We start from the raw sequence: 18,701 nt of genomic DNA, 5'->3' as shown, positions 1-18,701 counted from the left end.
GGGTCCAGAGAAGGGTGACAGTGTAATTATAGACCTGAAATGACTTTGTAAGAGGATAGATTTGGAAAGATTACAACTGTCCTTCATGGAGCAAAGAGGAATGAAATGGGACATGATAAGAAACATGAAAATAAGGAATATAAAAATAGGTCATTTTTACTCACTTTAAAACTGCATATATACTCTCTCAACAAAATACATAAGAAGCCTAGGGAGATCATTGCCACAAGCTATATAATACTGGGAAGTTTCTGTTTTGAATATTCTGTGCAATGTTGATCTTTGTAATAAGTAGTGATACAGTTAGATAAATTGCAGGGCATTAAACTGCAGCAGCACATTAAACAGAATAATGGTGAAGCTTCTACAAAAAGTGGCTTTTTTTATTACAGAATTTCTAGAAATTTCCCTGAAGTACTTAATACAAATCTGGACAGAGAAACAGGTTATAAGGAGCAGTAGTTTTTTACCAATAAGTACTAGCTTTAACCGATATACCAGTGGGAATCAATAATTCAACACAGAGGTATTTGGCAATCACGTTTCAGTCTAGAGGCCGGTGTTTCTCCTTCCTGTGAGGTATGGTTAAAATGGATGCAGAAATGCCAAATTTAATGGTTTGAGTGAAAAGTATCCAAAACTAGAATAACTTTGTGCACACTGTCTTAGGTTGAGAGAGAAAAATGCTAATAATTTAATATATTTACTTTATTTCCACATGAATGGAAAATATTGCTGTGAATCTAGCTTCTGAATGAAAATAAAAATATTTTAGAGGAATGAGATTATAGATCTTCGTATGTAGGGCCCATCCAATGTGGTTTGTATTCAAAGCCTCTCAGCATTCTGTTGCAAATGAAATTTAGTAATGTCATCAAAGATTCACAGAACATTTTCTATGATCTATATCCAGTATACTTTCTGAATCTGAATTTTAGAATCACAACCTTTTTTATTATTTTTATTTTTGGTAATTGGAAACTTGGAATATTTGAACCTAAATGTTTGTAACTGTTGATATGATGGCAGTTTTAAATCTAACTTCTGAGGGGATTTTTTTGGCTGCAATATGACATTTGTTCAGTGAGCTGAGCAGTTAGGCAGAATATTCCGTTTTTTATACAACAGCAATCTTATATAAAATCCACCAATTTTTCTATCAAATGTTTCTGGCAAACTTTCTCTCAATGACTGCTATGAATGTTTTGTTTTCTGTTTCAAATTTAATGTTAACTTCAGCAGAACATAAAATAGATTTAAAGACAATGAAAAATATACTACATTATTTCCCAAAGGTATATGTTATATGGAAGTCCTTCAGCAAAACTTGTTTTATAAGGAGAGATGAAAAAAAAAAAAAAAGTTAATCTTCAAATACAACAATTTATTTGTTTTGGCTGAATTACTTTACTAAGTATTGATTTTCTGCGTTAGGTAGGTATCCTCCATACATAAAGCAGGACTTTAGTGAAAGAACTCATAAAAAGGGAATATGACCTCTATATTTCTTAGGTTAAGTGTTCTGATGTAGTTCCCTATTTTAAGAGTCAAAACTGATGCCCCAAAATGTTCAACATTCAGAAAATAACTACTTGCTTGTACATATACCTTTAATTATTGTTACATTTTTGTATTTGGAGATAAGAGAAAAAAGTATCAGCAAGGATCATTTAGGCCTTGAAAGTGCAATAAATGTATCCCGCTCATTTAAGTGTTTTAAGGCAATTTTATACATTAGAAAGTTTTTTGTCTCTTTTTTTTTCTCCTTTCCAAAATATTCAGTTGAACATTTTTTCCCCACTGCAGAACCTTAATGGTAACTATGAATAGAAGCAAGCTATCATGCTTTAGAGATGTTCATACTTTATCAGGTAGAATGGAAATATAGACCTTCTTAAGTATACTGATGAAACACTTGACAGGATGTCTGGTTTTAGAAGTGTAAGGATGGAGGAGCAGTTCATCTGCAACTCAAAAAAATATGAATTTCAGTACAAAGACCACTTTTATGAGTTTTTTAATGTCATTGGGATACATATGTGTCACTGCTCACTCAGTTTTCTTTAAGACAACCAGTAATGGTTTGCTGTGGAGATGTGTTGTACAAAGAAGAAAATGCAGTTCTTTTATGGACCTTTTACAGTCCCTTGCTGAAGTGATGAAAGGGATTCCATGATGCACGTACAGATTATTTTTTAAACATAGTTTTGAATATGTGGCCTGTATGAGCGTATTTTTTCCTTTACATTGTTCCATAGGAGTACTCAACTTACTACTAAATCCCCCTCTTCTTTATCTACACATTCCTTCAATTTCCATTTCATAACTATTTTATAGAAAACCTGTAACTCGCTAGATGAAATAACACAATTTTCATCAGAATTGTTAACTTCTCACTTCAGACTTACCTGTCTGCATTTTATAATATTGGTTTAAGGAGCTCTCACTTTTCCTTCTACTTGCTCTTCTGAAATGAATAGCTCAAATAGCATAGAAAAAAAAATGTGCCTTTTTGATTAATATCCCTCTAATAGCTCTGTATTTGAACTCTCCTCTTGTATTCAAAGTATGACACTAATACCATTGTTATAACTGCATAAAATCTTTTCCTATTGTTATTTCTTGATCTGATATCTTTGAGATAGCTTGATTCTGCCTGGTCAAATATGCCTTCTGAATCAAATGAAAAACCTGAAAGCGATATCTTTGTCTCGTGACATATTGAACTAGTGAAGTCATCTTTAATCGCATTGCTGTTGATCTTCCCAAAGCATCACGGGGCTGTACCTGAAATATTCTTTGGTCTTTGGATCTGAATCTTCCTTGTTACCGCTGCCAAATTCAGAGAGGAGAATCACTCTGACTCTAAACCCGCTGGAAGGAATCAAAGGAAATTTTCCTCTGTACTTCAGTGGATGTAGGACACTGGAATTCTTAAAATCCAAGTCATATTTTTTCAGTACATGTGATTTGTTTAGTCTTGTTTTCCATAGGAATGCATTTCCAAGCTTATGCTTGAGTCTGTAGGTGTTTTTGTGATTCTTCAGTTTATTGGAAACACGCGAAGATGTGAGAGGCAATATGTTAATAAAAATAAGATGCTTTCGTAGACAGAATGCATCTTGAGGCCTTGATGTCTGGGGACTTTACAAGAAGACCAAATATGATCCCAAAGAAGAAAAAAATAGAAAGCTTTTAATGCTAAATTGGGAGTATATACTTCATGAAATAGAAAAGGGAAGAAAACAGCAACAGGCAAGTATTCTAAATTTACTTTGCTTCTAGTTAAATATATATGATCTAGTTCTCTAGAGATGCCACTAAGCTGAGAATGGTTCACATCTCTGACATTTGGGAAACAGAAATACAAAGCGGACTAACTGGGTCAGTGAATGCAGTTTATGAAAAGTGACTGCAACAGATGCTGTGTTTTTAAAGGGGTATATAGATAGCTCAGCTAGTTAATGACTTAATTCTCTCAATTTAAAGTGCAGGTCTCCAAAGTGGTTTGAATCATACTTCATTGTAGTGACCTTAGTGAAGAACTGGGGGACAGAAAAAAAGTTGTGGAAATGTAATTCAGTTAACAAATTGGTACAGAAGAAATAAGAGCTTCCTGGCTTGCCCTTCCAGTGGCTCTAACGCTCCTATAGCACATTTCTAAGATACATTTCAGATTTGGAAAAACATATGGAAAATATGGAAAACTGTATTTTGGTTTTCTGACCGGTGAGCTGTCAGTCATGACTTAGAATTATTTCAAATACATTGGTTGAAAATTAAAAATATGATTTATCTAAGCGCTGTTTGCTTCAGTTCAAAAATTATTTAAGCAAAAAAAGTTAAGAGCTAGAATTCAAGTTATCTATTTAGGGTTACTTTGTGCAAAGGTAATGGTATTACCTTTAGTGTATGTCATTGTGAGTCCTCCTAGAAAGGCTCTAGGCTTGCATTATGTCTAGTTTACCCTTGAAGACAACAGAGACACAACAGTGTGGCAGTGACATTTAGCAGGACAGTGCATACCCACAGCATGTATTGTCTATTGCTCCTGATAGTGTCCAGGTTTGATGGATTTATCCTCTATGCTCACCTATCAGTTTCTATATTCCATTTTTGCCATGCACTCACTACTTTTTATTTTGAGTCCTCAAAGATTTCTTATCATATATATATATATTCATAATTGTCTTCTATATCCCAATATTACCATTACTGTTTATGTCTGAAATACTGCATTATTTTTATGTTCAGATATGGTATTTGGATGCCATGCATTTGAAAAGTTCTTGACTACCTTCTGTCTGCTATTGGTTAAATATTGTCTAGATTTTAATTTTTTTCTCTCTAGTGATATCCAGGAAGGATGATATAACTCTTTACATTTGTGCAGCATCCTGTTAATGGTGTCACTGTCCTTCACTATAATCTGAATCTGAGATGTAAGTAGATTAGATATGCTCAGTCTATTTGTTGCTTCAAAAAGAGCTGGATAGTGTGTAAAAGGATAAAGATCTGAATAGTGGAGATGTGAGAATGCTTTTGTCAAGTGTCCTCAGGGAAAAATACTGCCTTTTTAGATAAGGGAGAAAATATATGGTTACTTTTATATAGTCTAAAATGCATTTTTCTAAAGAGGAATTCTTCTTGTGTCCACATGGTGCTAAGTGGCAGGTTGTTCAACATGAATAGTAACTTTGCCTTAACAGTGAAAGCAAACATTAAATGATAAAGGGAAATAATTTGTTGTGGACTGCAACAAAAATGCTCCTATCTTCTCTGAGTTTCCCTTGTCCTTAAAAGACATCCACATATTAGAAAACATTCATGAAGTGAGAGCTGCAAGTCATCAATAATAACACATTTTAGTGGCAAAATCCATTGCAGAGTGAATGCCATGCCCAGCTTTAGCTGTTATTGGAAACGATTAAGTCTTGTGATAATCTGCACGCTGATGCCAGAGCAATCAGACTGCAGTGCTTCATGAGGACCACTTGTGAAATCTCTCATATTATTGAGCTGCTATAAAGATGCTTCAGGTTTTCTCTCGATATGTACAGGTTTTTACAGGTGTGTAAACTATTTCTTGTGCTTGATTCTCTGAAAAAGTCCATAATGCATTGTATTTGTGAATGTGAACAATGATCAAAGTGTAAATGGATTGCTCTTAAATAATCATCAGAATTCCTTATAGGATCAATCCAAAAGCACACAACCCCTTAGGTATTTCTTCCGAGTAGTTTCTGGCTGTTTTCATTTGCAGTTCTTGTAAGGAGTGCCAGAGATGAATAAGTGGCAATGAGATACTTGTAGATATAAGCAGGTAATGATTAAAGTAAACACTTCCGAAGCCACAGTGTTACTTTTTGTACTTTTTTAAAAGTTGATTTTTTTCCTCCTACCTATAATGTACTAATGCACTCTGAATCAGAGTTAATGACAAATTAATTTCTGTAAAGCAAATTGTTTCTCTGTGAAAATACATATTCAAATAAAAAAATAAAAATGTCACATTCACACACCTCTTAGTGATGACAAGATTTTAAGATGGAGATTAATGTCATGTGACTACTTTCTAGATATTATGAAATTAAGCCATCTGCTTTGCGCAGAAGGTCCATATAAGATCCTTTGCTATCTAAACTCATCATCTATTGAGATGTTGTATGTATATAGTTAAATCCAGAGGTAAAGAGGACAAATAGCTGCTCTTCCAGACCATACATAGATAACAGTTGCTAAGATACCTCATGGATTATGGATGTGGAAGGGTCTCTCTCTCCTACATATTCTTCTGGCTCTGGTATAGAGAGAACTAAATTTTACTCCTAGTAGAAAGATCAAATAAATCCTTCTAGAATAAATCCTTGCCTAAAATAGGGCATAAATCGCTTCACCCAAATCATCTCTCCTAACATTCATATTTCTTGTCTTCTTTATTAGAGTTCTTTGGTCTCCTGTGGCACTCCCTTCACTGTTATTTCCCTAGTGGCATCAAGTCGTCCATCTGTACCTATGCCTGTTGGTTTTTTTCCTCCCACTTACAGCTTCAGATTTATTTTTACATGAAGTACAGGAACGTGCAGATCTGTAGGAGATGCACCATCTGGTTCCAGCGCAGTGTTTTTTCTTTCAGCAACATGCCTTGCTGCAGTTTCTGTCACTTGGTGCTTCCAGATGACAAGTGCTATTCAGATGAAGCACTTCCTATTCCCAAGGTGTAAGACAAGAAGAGCCCTTCCCTGAGGTCTACATAGGTCTACTTGTGCTTCTTGCAGGTATTTTGGCATGTATTAAAACTCCATACCCAGAAGTTCTGACTTTTGCCTGTGTGGCTGAAGAAGGGAGAGCTCAGCTGCTGGAGTGTGAGGTCTAATCCACTATCCACACATACTGAGGAGAGAGAAAAGTGGCTGACTGCAGCTCTGATGTTACAGTTTCTTGGATTTACACGTTAGATCATTTGTATTAAATAGCTAGATACATATATTGGAAAAAACTGTTTTTTTACATCTGACAATTTGTGCAACTTCTTTCTTTACTGAAGTGATTAGCATTTTTGATCAATCCAGTTCCATGGCATATCTTTGAGGAAGAAGTCGGTCAAATTACATACTACTTTACATCTCTTTGAGGAAGAAGTTGGACTTATCTCTAACATGAACAAATTGCATGTTCTTTTGTCTTATAAATGGTAAATCCAATTTGTCTTCGAGGAAATTAGTAGGCAGACTGAATCTTTATGTATTGTGCATTACTTAATGGCAGTTTGGTAATTTCTATTTGAAGTTTGTTCAAGTAGGGGAAGTTTTCTTGAAAGAACTGCGTTGTTGTGATCTACATTAGAAGCTAATGAGAGAAAATGCAAAATACACTTCTAAAATTCTTCATCATGGCGAAATGTAATGTTGTCTTAAAAGAGCATAGTCAGTGCACACATGAGTGTTTACTGGCTGTGGCAAACCTTTTCTGTATTTTTTTTTCTTTTCTGTCTTTTTTTTTCTTTTGAATCTTTTTGTGTGTTAATTTTCAGGTTGTGTGATTCAAAAGTCCATTTTCATGTAGTGATTTACACTTTTACGTACAATCTAAATGTTCCCACATCTTTCAAGCATGCTGATAAAGGAATATTTAAAATACGGTATGACAATGCTAAATCACATACTGGTGGTTCAGTTATTGGTGTGTTCACTGTTTTGAATTTCTTTTGGAATTCTAAGACCGGTGAGAGTCCTTGTGCTCACTTTCCATAATACTAAATAACGCATCTAAAGACATTTGGTTGGCTAATGTTGCTTACAGCTAAATGTTTTGCACAGTGCAAGGTCAGCAGTGAGCTACAAATTAGTTCTAATATTAGATATGAGAGTGAAAAAGTTGTTATTGAGCTTGATTTAACTACAGAAAAACATTCTCTTCTTTCACTTGCTTCCAGTACTCTACCAGCTTTTTACATAAGCTTTTTTTTTTTTTTCTCTGAGCTAAAGGGAGTTGAATAGTTCTTTCTTTGCCAAAAACAAAACAAATAAGCATTCAGAAGAAATGACCAAAATAATCTCTGAATGTAGGTCAAAATAGTATTTTAAATATATTATTGTACCGGTTGATATTTTGAATATGTTGTACTGCGTTAATGTATTGAAGAAACAAATTGTGATCATGAAAATTAGTTAATTTGGTGGAATTGGATCTTGGCAAGTATTTGGAATCACTGTAGACAATTAATTCAGCAAGGTTGATGTACTTTTAAATCTTGAACTAATAATGGAATGAGTTTCATTCTAATTAAAGTAGTTATTAATTTGTAAAACTGAACACTATCAGTTTGCTCAGAAAAAAACTCTTAACATGTTTAATTACAACTTGATTACTTTTTCTTAATGTTCTAATTAACTTCAATTAAGTGAAACCGGGATTTTTTTAAGGAAATAGCAAGTTTATGTTAATGCTAACTTGGGTTAAAATAGCTAAGTAAAAGCTTAAAGCTTTTGGGGTGGACGTGAAGATGGGATTGCATGATGAATAATTTCTGACTGTGTGACTATGGAATTTGTATTTGTAGATTTGTATGATATATTTACACTATCATATCTGAAGCTTATATTAAAATGACAGTTAAGAATACATGATTGTTAGACAGGTACATGCTGGATAACAGTTCTCTAAGTAAAAAAGCTTCTGCAAACCTAAAAAGTGAAGCTGATCTAAATCATTCTTTTACTCTTGGCCTGAGGTATATTGTCTACCATGCAACAAAGGAAAGTATAAAGAAAGAGCAGGCTTTGTGCCTGATCAAAAACTTCTGAATGAAAGCAAATTTTGTAATTTAGAAGTGGGAAAAAAAAAAAAGAGATAATATTTATCATTGCTTTGAAACATTTTTCAAAAATAAATTTAAAAACTCAGAGGGTTCTATTGAACATCAAAATAAACATTATTAAGTGCTAGTCAGAGACTTGTAGTTATACTGGGCATTTTTATTTTTTATGATTTTTTTCAAAAATTAGATGTACCATTTTGGTTGTCCAGAAGTATTTGTTTTCTGAACTTAGGATTGAGAACATTTTCAGAAGCGAAATGAAGGGGAATTGTACCTTTTCCAATCTTTATTCATTGGCCCATCATCCAAGAAATGGGATATTTTTTTTTCTCATAATCTGCTGCATGAGTACTTGATGACCATGTCTTCATGTCTCCCTGGATAATGGAAGTCAAGGGAGATGTACTTTTTTTTGTTCCAAGGAACAAAAGCAAGTTGGAGCAAGCAATAGAGCTGAAACTCTTGGAAGAACCTGCTCTTCTCTGGAGTTCTTGACAGATCTCTGCAGCAGCACTGCTCCCAATTGGGGGAAAAGGCAGTAAGTATAAGAATAACTTCCCTTTGAGACTGCAAATTTTATCATCAACAGAACTGCTTTCCTCATGTGAAGTATGGCTGTGCTTCCAGTTAAGTGACTCGGCCTTACAGCAGCATATTAATATATTAGGTACCTGCAAAAACTTGTATAATAATTGAGAACCTTACTAAACCTTGCTAAAGACAAATACCCGAAGTGAGAGTCTGTTCATAATTATTGTTCTGAGATAAGGATGGATTACTGAATTAGGACAATGAAGCTGTAAGGAACTACTTCAGACTATGACCACTTCTAAATTTCCCATTTTAGAATAGATACCAACCATTAATTTTGGTATTTAATGTAGAATTTCAGAGCCTGAAATTGCTTTGGGGGATGATAGTATTGTGAAAGCTTCCATACCGCATAAATATTCTTCAGGACTGATTATTTGATTTAATTCTTCTGATAAATTTTCTAGGAATATCAGCAGCACTGACAACAATGAACTACCTGCCACTGTTAATTAAAATCTGTATTTGAACACTACTGCTACAGAGCTATACCAATCAATATTTCCCTTGAAAAATAACTGCTTTATAGATTTGTCATATTTTAATTGATACTTTTATAGTATGTTTTCTTCCTTACAGATCAGGCTGTTAATGTCAATGGCTCTTAAGTGCAATTTCTTAATACCTTTCTTAAATTGAAACTATGCAGTATATTATTTTTGAGACAAAGCTCAAACCATCCTCAAAAATCAAGAATCTATGTATTGGTAATTTCTTTTGAAAAATTTTCAAGAAAGGTATTCATCTTGCAGTTTTGTAGATACTGCATAAAGGAGGATCAGAGCATCATAGGAATTACTTCTGACACAGCGAAGAGCAATATCCAGTGAGTACAGTACATGCAGTGAGTACAGTAATGGATGCACTATACTAAAATACCATGTTTGCATACTTTGCATATCTGGTAGTGAATGACTTCATGAAACCAAAACTTTGACTTCATTTTACAGTGTCTGACAGAGCTGACTTGGCCTGTCTCTTTCAATCTAGGGATAAGTGGATTCTTTTTTCTTCTGATAAAACCATAAAACTACATTCCTGTAAGTGCCTCACACCCTTCCCTGATGATGTATCCAGGGAAAAGAGTCATGTTCTACCTCAGCTGGTTCTAGCTCAGTATTATGAGCACTCAGTGCATGGGGTCTATCCTTTCTCCTTCCACCCTTCCAGAAGGGGAGCTGGTCAGTGAGGAGTGGACTGCAGGTACAACAACTTGGGGAAGATCTCTCCAGGTAGATTTTTTGCAGATCTCTCCAGGTAGATTTTTTGCAGTTTTCAGCAACTACGGTAATATTCACAAAACTACTGAGATCAGAATGTCTCTCAGTTAAAGGCAGAATCACTTTATTTGTCTAACTTTTATCCAACTTTCTCTCTGCCTTTGGGTCTTTTCTTACTTCCACTTTGAACTCCTATCCATAACTGAGTTCCAGATATTGTTAGTTTCTTTCAGTGAGGATATAGTATTTGAGCCTCAGTAAAATGTAGAAAGCATGTAAATTTTCTGTATTTTATTTACTTTTATATTATAAAACTTTAAGACCAAAAAAAGCTCAAAAGGGGAACCCAGATTCCCTCCCCTTCTGCCCAACATTTGCGTTTTGACAGGTTGTTTTGCCTTCTTTCATCAACCATTACAGATGACCATTTAGATAACAAATACCTTCACGAAAAGGCATTGAAGGTACTTCCAAACAAAATAGATTTTGTGCTAATACTAGCAGCATGTAAAGAGCTAGTTATCAAGATTTTGACAGTACTGTTTTATCATGTATGCCTTGCATAGGAGACAGTACATCATTAGACAGATTCTTACTCTACTGTATGAAAGAATATTGATATAGAAAACAGTGATGTTTTGTAGCATGTTTTGTGACATGGTAAGACAGGGTGCTGCCATATATTGTTGATTGCTGCTTTAAATGACACAGGAACCAAGATTTCTTCAACAGGGGGGTGAAGAACAGTGACAGTAACTGACTTATCCTTGGGCATCCTTTTCCTTCCGATAAAAGAAGCTTTGATAATAGTGTGAAGTGAGTTGTGGAAAACAGCTGACAATGTGAGGCACCGCTGGCTAACAGAGTCACTGTACAGCTGCAAGGACAGTCAGCAGCCGCAGTGACAAAGGGAACAGACGTTGAGGAAGACATAAGGAAATGTGTTAAGTCTCCATGAACTCCAGTTATCAAGGCTGCTGGGTCACTGCCCTCAAGAACTGTGTAATATTGACACTTTTAACATTTTACAGAAAAAAAAAAAAAAAACAGGTCTTGGGGGGAATTACTGAAGATAAGAGGTAATTGGGGCGAGGGGGAGGAGGAGGGAAAGGACCTACTTTAGCTCAGGCATTGAGCCATGAAACTTAGCAATGGAAAAGACATGTTAGGTTACCTTGTCATTCCCCTGACAGGGCAGAATGATTATTTACACTCTAGCTAAGCATTTGCCCAGGCTTCTCTCATATCCCTTTCAAGTCTACACTGCTGTGAGACGATGGTGTATATTTGTAAGTCTCTTTCTCTTTGCCCCTTCTCCATTTCTCTGTGCTTGTCATGTTTTGTATGGAGGCTTGCAATGCAAAACATGGCCCACAGTTCTAAATTTCCGCCTCAGATATCTCTAGTAAAGATGTTGTCTGCATCTTTAAAAAAAAAGAAATTGTTGTGTTGTAACATGCATAAAAATGAGAGATGCAAAAGGAAAAAAAAATGAAAAATTACAAGCTTGATGTTATTTTGACATTGTTTTCCTCATGCTCTGTGCCAAGTGAAACTCAATCAGAGTATTAAGCCAGTGATTATCCAACGCGTTACTTGTCATACAACTAACTTGTTTATTCATTAAAAAAAAAGTTTTATTTATTCTAACTAAGCATATTTAAATAACTCCTGTCAAGATCTGTAGTCTTAAAGCTCAGTTTGGCTTACTGAAAGTTTTGAGCAAATAGCTGAAATTATTTGCACGACTTTTCTGATTGGAGAGTCACTGGAAAGTCTATTGCATTAAAGTCCACATTCATAATCTTTTCCACAGATCATCTATTTCTTAATTACATCTTATCAGCAAAAGGAAGAATTTATTTTGATTTACAAGTGGAAATTTATGAATTTCTAAGTACATTAATAGACACACCAAGTCAATCACCTGTGGAACCTAAATTTGTTTCCTCTTTTGCATGCAGATGAAAACCCTGAATATAGATAGTCTTTGATCTAGGTGGAGTAATTTGAAAAATTAAATTGCCCCAACTGTTGACATTTTCATATAATTTACACAGGAACACTCTCTCTCCATGTCAAATCAAAGTGATATAATCTAGATAATACATTATACTAATTATGTGTACGTATTATATGTATATCTGCAGAATGCAGGTAATAATCACATGTGCAAGGAACAGAATAATCTGTTTCCACTGCAGCACAGTTATGAAGGAATAATTTTGCAAGTTCATTTTTTTCAGCATTATGCAAATATAATTCAAATAGGAGATGTAGAAAGAAACACAGGATGATGTGGACCATTATTGCTGAGTTTGTCAACCCGACAAGAAGCTGCAGTTCAAATTTCATTTGCAGTTGGATGCAAGAAGCTTAAAATCTCTATTTAATCATGGATTTGACTTGCTATAGATGCCAAAATCTATAAAGCATAGGGAGGATGAGTGCATTTATTGACTTCATCTATAATAGATATATATTCTGTTTCATTTTTTCATTTTTAGATCTTTTTAACTTCAGCAGAGAAAAACTACCAATTTTATTAACTATTTAAAAAAAAAAAAACTGTTTAATGGTATTCAGCAGCATCATAGGGTATAAAGTAGTTTAGCTCTACAAAAAGCTTATGCTGCAAAGCTCCAGCAGAATTTTGAAGGTTAATATCTTTGGTCACCTTTCAGAGTGGCAAAGCGGGGAAATCCGATGACTCGTACAAGATCACCTGCTTATGCCTGGCTTCAGGGACGTTGGCACGGGCTATTCTATTTTTACTTTGTATTTTAATCTGTCTGTGATTATCAAGGGGAAAAGACTATGAGTGCAATAGCTTGAGGTCAGAGCTAAAAAAAAAAAAAAAAAAAACACAAGAGCAACTAGTTTGTATCTCTTGTCTTTCTCCTTAAGCTTTGTTTTGAACAAGCATACTAGAGCATACATTCTTTTTAGAGACTGAAAATCAAACACAGCACTGAAACAGAAATTGTGGGACAGCATTAGCCTTGCAGATATTCCTTTATTCTGTTTTTGGCAAACCTCCAGTTACTCTTTTTTGTTTTTTTTAAATGCATATAATAAATGCATAAGTTATGCATATAAATATACATGCATATACATGTATATAATATATATGTATACACACACACATATGTACACACGCATACCTGAAGTTGGTTTCTGAGTCAAAAATGAGGACTTAGGGACGTTAGGGGAAATGAATCCCAAGCTCATGATTTCACCACTTGAGATGGTCTGTGCAGAAGCTGAATAAAATCAAAGTGGAAGAAAATAACTGATTTTTTTAATTTTCATTCAGACAGAAAGGGAAAAAACAAAGTAGCAAAATAGTTTTGAAACAAACAAACAAAAAAGCAATTAAAAAAAAGCACCAAAAAAGGCACATGAGAGTATAGAAACAAACAGGATAGCTGCAAGGACTTGGTATTGCAGAAGGCTTGGATTCAAAATCCATGTTTTTACCTTAGATTTGTGGAGCTACCATCTATATACGTAAAGATTTCCTTAATGTCTGTTTTCTGTATTTTCTTCTTTAAACAGATGTACTCTTTCAATGTCCACCCCAAATTAAAAAATGTTATTTTCTGGACCTTTGATCACTCTTACTTTCTTCTCTTTTTTTTCTTTCCAGTTGAAGTTTATCAACTCCTCTTGAAGAAGATACACCTTTCCCTGGATGTTAAGTGTGTTTAATAAAAGGATTGCTTCAGGTAATTTACATAAAAATGTTAATGATGTAGGATGATGCAAGCTTTTTTTTATTATTTCTTTAAAGTGGGATGACAATGGTTCATATTTAGTTTGAGTGTTTCTATAAAGCCAAATTTTATTCAATTCTGCTTAGCCAGTTTTCTTGATACTCTATGTAGGTGATGATTTTTACCTAAATTTAATACTTGGCATTCTTTGTAGTGTTTTGCATCTTTGCTTATGTCTTTTTCTTCAGTTTCTCAAAATCCTTTTGCTCTCCAAACTGTTTGCCATCCTACATCATCTTAATGTCTTTTAGGAGTGAGTTGTGTATTTTTTTTCTGTGCTTCAAACATTCTACGTATCCTTCATTCCAGCGTTTATGGGGCCTTTTAAAAATGTACCCACTAAAAGAAGCTGCTTGCTGGGAAAATATTTCATATTTGACAACTACTCCTGCAATTTTGTAATCCTTTGTTGATGTGTAGGTGGTGGTTTGCCCAGTGGATTCCCTCATGTAGCCTCCAATGATTTGTAGTCTGTTTCTGTGCCAACCAATTTTGGCTTTTCTGTGTTCATGAACGTATTTAAAAGTTTTCAGCATTTCTTTTTCAATCTGAACTCAGTTTCCTGTGCTTCAGTCAGCCTAAAATATACCTCAGGTTTATCATTTGCATAATTCCAGAAGTATTTTATGATCAGCAAGTATTTTATAAATAGCTAAGTCCTTTGCTTCATTGTTAATGTTTCTAGCAATATGTGCAATTAAGATTTGGCCAACACAGTTTGTTCATTTGACAAGTATGGACATACTCTTCCGAAGAGCTGGCCATTTACTTCCTCAGTTCAGTGATGTTAAGTATATGTGGGTCATGCTATTTTAATGCAGGACAAGGACTTTTTCTAGATTATTACCTCTTTGTAAGTATAGAAATGTTCACAGTTGGGAGACATAGTGGGATAATTGAGAGTTTGGTAGGAATGAATATTGAGTAGCAAACTGTCTGTGCTTTCAATTCAGAAATCTGTGTTGAAATCTACATCAGGTAATCCAAGCTTCTTGATGTGTTGGTATAATAATACATTACCGTAAGTATAGTATGTTGATCTTAAAAATAATGGGTAGTCAGGAGTAAAGGTACTCCTTTAATAAGGAGAAAAAATAAAGTAAGTAAAAGGTTTAAAAAAAAAAAGTAAAAGAAAAGTGCATTTATTTCATGTATAAAGGGCATAAGTGAATCACTTGTTTCTAAGCTTTCAATATTTTCCTTTTTTTAAAAAAAAAGAAAGTTTGAACTCCCTATTATTAGCCAAATGTCACTGACTGTATAGACTGCAGAAACCACTACAAATCTATTATTACAGTTTGATCATGACAGAACACAAGTAAACAGTTATCCTAAAAGCAGCATCAAACACTCACTGGTATTGCTACTAGGCAACCACTGTCCCCTGTGAAGGCATTTAGAATTGCCATCCTTAACCTAGAAACAAGATCTAAAATGAAACTTAGGTCACCAAGACGGTGAGTTTTACTGTTTTTCCTCATGCTTGTGCAGTCATGCTACAGAAAGAGGATTGAATATTGAAACCGTCTAGTATATACAGGCCAAGAATAGAGATAGAATATATCAGAAAAAGAATGAAGCTAAGAAAGACAGCAGTCATTTGGAAACAGTCTCACTTATTTATCTTCCATGTGTCTTCTATCATAAAAGGACATTTGAACAGTTCTGGAGTGAATACAGGTCTCCATTGAACATTCTGCTCATTCACAGGGTAAATAATATGCTTCCATTTCTACTTTATACGTATTGAATAATGTTGGCAGTGTCAGCTTCATTGAGGTCTTTATATACATACTTAATGTCTTGTACTCTGTACATATTTTAGTCTAGGTGTTGCATCCCATCTCTGCAGAAAGATTAGCTTCTAGGCTTTTGTTTTTAAAGTTTGTGTCTGTTGTTTGGTCCTCCTTTGCTTTTTAATTGCCCCATTAATTATCTTCAACTCATGAATTTTATACACTGTTCTGCCTACCTTGTGTTTGTCTGTAAATCATGCTGATTTTCTCCTTCCTGTGGACAGAAGGGAAGATTATTCTGGTATGATTCTTTCTCACAATATGTGGTCTGCAAGTGAAGGTGCCTGTTCGTTTTCAGATTTTCACACAGCCTGATGCAATCTTACCCTTTATTTTTTTTTTTTAAGGTTACTAAAATGCAGAACAATATTCACAATATTGGGAACAGCAATCTGAACTCTGAGAAGGAATTGTTCTTGATCAAATTCAGATCAGTAGCAGAAATATCATAAATGATAATGAAAGAATGATGTCTTAAGCAAAAGTATGTGGAGTAACAAAGTTATGCTGCGTATCACATAAAAGTTGATGTAATTTTATTGGCTTAAGTAAGGTGTTAGGTAGTAATAATGAAAACTTGCTATAGTATATTGGTGTATTGAAACATAAGGGCTGTTTCTAAAATTTGAAGGCTGAATATGGGGCCGTACAGAGTGGACATGAATGTTCTCCATCTTCTATGCTGTAGTTTCCACCAGGATGGAAATCTGGGTGCATGATTTAGAGAGCATATTCTTACTTTCTAGATGGATCTCTGGATAGGCCACGATGTGCACCTGCCCTGCAACCCAGAAGACCAGAAAGACTCATTACTATAAAAAGTGCAGTTAGCACCGAATCATCTTAACACTGGGTAATCACTTGCAGCAAACAAAAAAACCAGCAATTTACTTTTCTGCAGTATACTTGCATAGCACGAGAAGTCATGTCTTGCTAACAAATGCATTATTCTGCCTGCTGCCCTTTTTTCATTCAGAGCCCTCTAATTATTAACTTCAAGCTGAAACCTGTACTTTTTTTTTTTTCCTGCCTTGCAGTTAAGGTTGTGGGTTTTGTTTTCTCATTACTGTAGGGCTTTCTGAAGGATAGTGTACAGACATTGAAAAGTCAGGTCCTGCAGGGTTGAGTCGCGTAGTAGTATCTCTGTTCTTCCTCTCTTTAAAAATGTTTTGGGGAAGCAAGGACATGCAGGTGGATAAAATAAGTCCCTTGATGTCTTAATTCAGCTGTGACCTGATCCTTAACTTCTACTGTGTATCATAATCAGCAGGGATGACAAGAAACAATACACCATAGAAAACTGTAGCATTGGGCTCCATTTGTTCTATAAAGGCAGTTATATTGCGGTTAAAAAGGAAAGGGCATAGGAAGTTAGAAGTGGATTTCAGTTCAAAGAAGTGAGATGGTTTGGCCACTACAGTAACTAGGAAAGTTAGAGCATCTTAAAAGAAATAGGCTGAAATAAATGCTGAATAGAAGTACATCTGAAGGAGTAGAGAACGGAATAGCAGTAAAAGCCAAAAGCAATAGGTTCTTTAAATATACCTAAGGAAGATCACATTCTTTTTGATATAGTTCTGTTTTAGAAAAGCTATTTTGAAATGAGACCAAACAATATAAGCAGTGTCTCAGTTAAATTTATTTATATTTTTTCTATTATGCATATCACAGTGCTAACACATTCTGTGGTTTTCTTTACTGCTCCTGTATGTATAATTAGATGAATGGTGAGGATATGTATTCAGTGGCAATAGAAAGATTTCTGTAAGCTGATTTAAATTTGCTGGAGAGTGGGAGAGACAAAGATATAAAATGATATATATTTGAATGATACATCAGGATATGGTAGGTTTAAACAACGCGTACAACTAGCACAAAAAAAAAAAACAGGTTCTGTGAATTCCATTTTAAATTAAAGAGTACATTCTTGCAGTCTTTGTAGAATTTCTTCCTAAATTACCAGTAATTTTCTCTGTTCTTGGTGAGCTATATAATCATATATGGCCAAAACATTGTACCAGGGAGCCTAATAGAAAATGAATTCAAAAAGCCGTGTCTCCCAGAACCCAAAGCCGTACCATGAGATCAATAATGGAAATAACAAACTTAGAGGCAGTATTCAGATGGTTTGGGAAGCAGGGGAGGCTTTTCTGTAATGGTATATGATAAATGTTTTCTTTAATGTCTTGAAGATACCTGTTTTGCCACAGAGATGGAGATCTAAATTTCCTGGGTAACCTTTTATTCCTGTAATATAAGAAGTCAGCCCTAGTTTTGAATAAAGAATGAACTCTTCAGCATAAGGTGGGTGAATTTATATGTGACATCTGCAGAACTGTCTCCGTTTTGACCAGTGATTTCGTAAATTGTTCCTTATCAAAAATCTGCTTTGTACTATTTTTGCTGGCTGTGAAAAGGTTCGATCATTGTCACATCTTTCGTTTGGCATCATCATTATAGTTGAGAGAAAGAAAGGAGGAGACTTTGATATGTTTTTGAGGTTTTTACTGGTGGAAAAAGAAGGGTTTACTGTTTCTTTCATTCTTTTTCTTCTTAGAGGGAATAACGATAGCTCATTTAAAATAATAATAGCTCATTTAAAAAAAAATCACACAAGGATCTTAAACATGTATCTCTTCTTGGTGTTTTTAATTCTCTAGTATTTATGTCCACATAGCATTTCACACAATTCTAGTGCAATGATTTAAACTGACAAGGCTTACTGAAAATATAAGTTCAACAAAACCATATTTGAAAAATTACTTAAAAACACTCAGTCGAGCTAAGGGTGTTTAGGGAGTCTTTTTTGTTTGCTTTTAATTTAAAGTTGTATTTAATTTCAAAAGGCATCCACCACTAAAAGCTAGTAAACTTAACAAAAAAAAAAAAAAAAAAAATTGTTTTTTTTTTTTACTTTTTTTGATTCTATAATGACTTGGTTGAAATATTTTCATGTAAAATATCTTCTTGTTGTAACTTAGTATTAGAGCAGATAAAA

General features: G+C 34.5%; 2 long non-coding RNA genes across 4 annotated transcripts in view; both read left to right on the top strand.

Annotated features, from left to right (window-relative positions):
- The window catches only part of LOC112944941, an 88,314-nt gene that overhangs the window by 60,023 nt on the left and 9,590 nt on the right, over nucleotides 1–18,701 (top strand). For all 3 annotated transcript variants that reach the window (XR_003248886.1, XR_003248885.1, XR_003248887.1), the window contains 3 exons: nucleotides 8,743–8,858; nucleotides 9,664–9,737; nucleotides 13,781–13,859. This is a non-coding gene — a long non-coding RNA (uncharacterized LOC112944941). The remainder of the gene's footprint in view (nucleotides 1–8,742; nucleotides 8,859–9,663; nucleotides 9,738–13,780; nucleotides 13,860–18,701) is intronic.
- LOC112944942 lies at nucleotides 15,556–16,951 on the top strand. The gene is made up of 2 exons (XR_003248888.1): nucleotides 15,556–15,618; nucleotides 16,450–16,951. It is a non-coding gene; the product is annotated as an uncharacterized LOC112944942 (long non-coding RNA).

The sequence above is a fragment of the Nothoprocta perdicaria genome, unplaced genomic scaffold (genome assembly GCF_003342845.1).
Source record: "Nothoprocta perdicaria isolate Ctin4 unplaced genomic scaffold, notPer1 scaffold_18, whole genome shotgun sequence".
In the NCBI taxonomy this organism is placed as follows: domain Eukaryota; kingdom Metazoa; phylum Chordata; class Aves; order Tinamiformes; family Tinamidae; genus Nothoprocta; species Nothoprocta perdicaria.
This window is presented reverse-complemented; position numbering and strand designations above follow the sequence as displayed.